Genomic DNA, 5,313 nt, shown 5'->3' with positions numbered 1-5,313 from the left:
CTGAGCTATCTGGACTAGATAATCTGAAAACTTTCCCGCTTAAAAACACCTAAATGGGAGGACTTCCCTGGTGGTCCAGCAGTTAAGACTACGCTCCCAATGCAGGGGGCCCGAGTTCGATCCCTGGTCAAGGAACTAGATCCCGCATGCCACAACTAAATATCCCTCATGTGGCAATGAAGATCCTGCAAGCCGCAACTAAAGACCCAGCACAGCCAAATAAATAAATAAATAAATAAAAATAAAATAAAAACATCTAAATGTTTTATTTAATGTAAATATAACAGGAGCACTTAAACATGTAGCCTAGACTGCAAGAAAGTAAGTGAAATTCCCAGAGGCTAAAACTAAAGTCTGGGGCCTGGAGTCAGTGAGAAATGCAGTGCCTACAGCTCCAGGGAGGTTGTCATTTCAACAACCTGGAAACTTGGTTTTTATGTCTACACTAGTCTAGGAGACCTGGCTTTGAGTTCACTGGATGCGGAACATTGAAACTGACATCCTGCAGAGAGCTGGGACCTTTAAAGGAGGCATAACCTGTGATGAAAGAGTGAACTAGCAAAAAATGTCCCACCACAAAAGGGGCTAAAGACAAAGATCATAGGTCATGTCCTGAGCTCAGAGTAGTGGGGGAAGCTCTCCCTTGTAAAACTGTAGCCATTCTATACCATTGTTTGAGATCTGAATTTCTTCTACCAGCATATTCTGGGGGAAATTATTGACCTTTCCTCTCTGATTCTTCTTATGATCAATTGCATCTTTTCCTGACATCTGATTTGGGTTTGAAGATATTATCTGTCTCCAGCCGTGGATTAGGACAGTGTTTCTCAGAGGGTAGACTGGAGACAACTTTGAGAACTTCTAGATTATAGCCAAGCTCACTGACTCTTGGGAAGGACCTTTGCTTTCAAAGCTCATTAGGTCAGTGAAGAAACTTGCAGGAAACTGACCCTGGACTGAACAAGTGTAAAGAAGCTCCAAACAACATGCACACCTTGACCTGGCCGTTTTGTGTTTAAGTATTGCCACCTGGAGAAACTCTTGATGTGTGCACAGGAGAGAATTACAAGATGTTCATTACAGCATTGTTTATAGAAGTGAAAAATTAAAAACAATTCTGAGATCTATTAGCGGAGGAATGAAAAACAAATCGTGGTATGGTCATACAGTAGAATGCTCTAGCAGTGAAAATGAATGAACAAGTGTACAGAAATCAGTGGATTTCAAAAACTCAATGTTAAGTGAAAAAAAATGTAAGAATATTATCATTTATGTAAATTTTATAAAATAACTATATATTGTTTACATGTATAGAGACATATATAAATAAAGACTGGATATGCCCCAGTTACAGGGTAGTGATTACTTCTAGAGATGGTGGGAGAGGAATGGGACTGGGAAGGGGATTTCAATTTCAATTTTATTAAAAAAAAAAAAAGGCTTTGAAACACCTTCTTCTCTGTCAGCCCCTCTCAATTTTTGTAGCTGTGATTCTTACAGGGTAAAGGTTTACAATATTTACATGTTGTTTTGTAACTCTGTTTTCCAGTTATTTCAAAAATAGAACACTTTTTTTTTTTGGCTGCAGCAGAGATCTCAGTTCCCCGACCAAGGATCGAACCCACGCTCTCTGTAGTGGAAGCGTGGAGTCTCAACCACTGCACTGCCAGGGAAGTCCCTAGAAAACTTTTAAATAGCATAGTTCTGTGACATGTAAATATTAGTCACTAAAGAAACAATTCGTGTGATTGGAGACAGAGAATATTAATAAATGTAAATCCTCATGTCATTTAAACATTGTTGGTCCAGGGAGATCCATTCAAGCATCCCAACGTGATCAATTCTCTTGATTTGTTGCTGGCTTTTTTCACTTCCTTGGGGTTTCAGTTTCTTGTATTCCATGCTGTCTTTTCTTGAACTTTTAAAAAAAATTTGCTGGAAAATATACTGGCATAATCTGTCATCTAGGATGCATGGATAGTAAATGTTCTTGCATATCTGAAAATGCCTTATTACTGCCTTCACAAATTACTGGCAGTGTGGCAGGGTTTAGAATTCTAGGTCCGAGACTGGTTTCCTTGCTAACTGTGAAGATACTACTCTGTTTTCCAGGATTCAATGTTGTTAATGTTAGATGACAGTTCTGTGTCTTGTTCTTTAGTAGGAAATCCCAAAGATTTTAGGATTTCCTGTTTACATGTACAATTATAAAATTTTACCAGGATGTGTCTATCTAGATTTTAATTCAATTCAACAAATATTTACTGATGCCCGCTAAAGGTCAGGCACTGTTCAAGGTGCTAGGTTTCACTGGACAATGAACAAATCAGGCAAAGATTCCCACCCTCCTGGAGCTGACAATTTAGCAAGGGAGACAGGCTGAAAATAATATGCATATTTCTATGCATGGATAAGAAAATTACATAGTATGCCAGCAGGTGAAATATGCTATGGGAAAAAGGAATGAGTAGATCAGTGTAAAGGGTTCTGGGAATGCTGGTGGGGAGAGCTTAGTCTTTTTTCTTTAATTTTGTTCAGTGGGCTTTTTCAGTCTTGAAGACTTGTGTATTTCTTGAGCTTAAGAAGATATTGTTCTGTTACTTCTTTGCTATTTTCTCTCCACTATTTTCTCCATTCTTTCCTAATAAGATAGGTGCAGGACCTCCTGGGTCCCTGCTCCACGCTCTTATATTTTCTGCCTCTTTATTTTTCTTGCTCTATATTATGTGAGATTCCTTGATTGTAGATTAACTGCTTGGTCTTTAACTGTGTCCAAATTATCATTTCAGCCCATGAATTGAATTTTCCCTACTGCAATCCCATTTTTAATTTCCTAGAACTTTTTCTTGTTCTTTGTTCCTTTCTGTTAGCCACTTCTGACCATTTCTCAACTGCAATGCCTTCTCACGTTTCTCTGAGGAAGTTAATTGCAATTTTTATAAAGTTCTCTCTTCTTTCTTAAATTGTCTCTGTTTCCGCCAAGGTCAGTTTTTCTATTGGTTCAACCTGGGCCTTCTCTTTCATGCTGCTGATGTTCCTAATATATCTAGCAACCTTGGTTTTCTGCTTATAGTTATGAATAAAGGACTAAGTTAAGCAGTGTGGGTAGCTTTCCTGAACATCTTGGCAGATTTGTCGGTCCCTGTCAGGCCTCTCCCCTGGCTGACAGAATTGTCTGAGAGTTCTATGCATGTGGGGTTTCAGAAGATAGACACCTTTTTAGGGTACCAGGATAAGAGGGAAGTAGTCAAGTTAGAGACCCTCACGGTTGTCCAAGTGGGTTTTATTCTGGGGGCAGAGCCCTTTAGAATTTCTAACTGGGTTCTGCTTAATTCTCAGGCCCTCCTACTGGTCCCCTCAGACATCTTCTAAACAGATTTCCCCCTTTCTTTAGAGAGCAGGTTTCTTGATTAATGATGAGGGAGAATGCCATTGCTTTCAGCTATTACATTTTCGTGCCAGGAGAGAAGGAAGGGCTGACTATCTGAGCTGTCCACAATACTGTTCCTCAATGCTCGTCCAAACCCCCCCTACTCTGCATTTATTGACTCTGAACTTGGACCTGCTTCTTATCTCCCTTGGGAAGAATTTTGGTGTCTCAGGTTTAAATTGCCTCTGTTCTTTCTCCACTACTGTTTCCTATTTTTCTGTTATCCATGACTGCATAACAAACCACCTCAAACTTTAGTGGCTTAAAGCATCAAAAATGTCTCACTTTTCATGATTCTGTGGGTTGACCATGCAGTTCTTTTGCTTTATGTGGTGTTGATGTTGGGATGGCTGGGAGGTCAAAACTAACCTTCTTCCATGTTTGGTGCTGGCTGCTGGCTGGGATCTCAGCTTGGGCTGTCAGCCAGGGGCCTTGGTTTTTCTCCGTGTTGGCCTTTCCACATGGCTGCTTGGGCCTCCTTACAGCATGGTGGCTGGGTTCCAAGAAAGAGCACCATAAGAAGACAGACTCTAATGGGCAAGCTCTTATAAGCTTTTGTTTAAATTATGCTTCCTAATGTCCCATTGGCCAGAGCAAGCTAGCCACCTGCCAAGTCCAGAGTCAGTGTGGTAGGGAACTACAAAGGGCACAAATACTGAGAAGTGTGGTTCAGGACACCAGCAAAGTAACAGCTACCACAATCTTCTATGTATCCTTCAGATTTCAGGTCTACTAGGAGTATTCTTTCCTATTTCAAGCACTGTATTGCTTAGTCTTTTTTTAAAATGTATTTATTGGCCAGTTAATTATGTTAACTATTCTTATGTTAACTACTTTTACGTTAACTCTTGAATCAGAGGTTGAAAAGGTATCTAGAGGGGAAAAGTAAATGTCAAGGAAGTCCCTCAACCTCCCCTCCAATGGGTTCTGTCTAACCCAAACCCTGACATGTGAGGTCTTTTTTGTTATACCTCAGGAGCGTCTGAACAATGCAGCAACCTCGGGTTTGTTTGTCCCATGCTCATCCTTTTCATGCAAGAGTGTCAAATTACCCTCCATTTGTTTGCCTGTCAAACCATAATGCTCTGTCCTTACTTATCCACTCAGAATGTTTCTTCTCTCTTGCCAGCCACTGTAATTTCAAACTCTCTGTTGCTTCATTTGTATTAAAATGTTACTATATGAAATAATATTCACAGAACATTGCCTGAAGGATATTCATGAATACCCTTCGATCAGAGCTGGCAGATTGATTTAAGTTGGCAAGTGAGAAGAAGCCTATTGGTGATGTCCAATCTCCATGGGAGAAGGTTTCATTGATCATTGGTGAATGATCAATGAAACCCATTGGTGCTCTGGACTTGGACTGGACGTGGTGGTGTGCTTGCCGGGAAGGTATTTCCGCCTCTGCCCCCAGATATCGTAAAATTTATCACTGAACCAAACCAAACCCTCTGAGAGTTGCTTATCTGTGAGGAATTATTTTGGTTCCTTTGCACTGAGTGACTCTTGGCAATATGCTAGCCACCTGCACTGAAGACATACTGAGAGACAACTGTTCAGAATTAGATTTCTATATTTATTGTAGGAATGTTGCTGAGGACATACTATATGACATGGTGTTCCCTTTAAGAGGAGCCATGAGAGAGTTCTTCTGAGCCTATGATCTGTTTTTATCTTACGGACACTGTGACTGTTATAACATTGTTTCCCTCTTTGCTTTGATTGCTAGGAAACCCAGGGCAATGGTGCAAATCTCATCTAGCAACTGCACAAGACTTTTTGACAAACATTTTACATACTAACTTTACCTCTCCCTTCAGTTAGCATTTATTGAGCATCTGCTCTATGCCTGGCACTACCCAGAAATATCCATGTTAATC

This window comes from Eubalaena glacialis, chromosome 2, assembly GCF_028564815.1.
Source record: "Eubalaena glacialis isolate mEubGla1 chromosome 2, mEubGla1.1.hap2.+ XY, whole genome shotgun sequence".
NCBI lineage: Eukaryota > Metazoa > Chordata > Mammalia > Artiodactyla > Balaenidae > Eubalaena > Eubalaena glacialis.
This window is presented reverse-complemented; position numbering follows the sequence as displayed.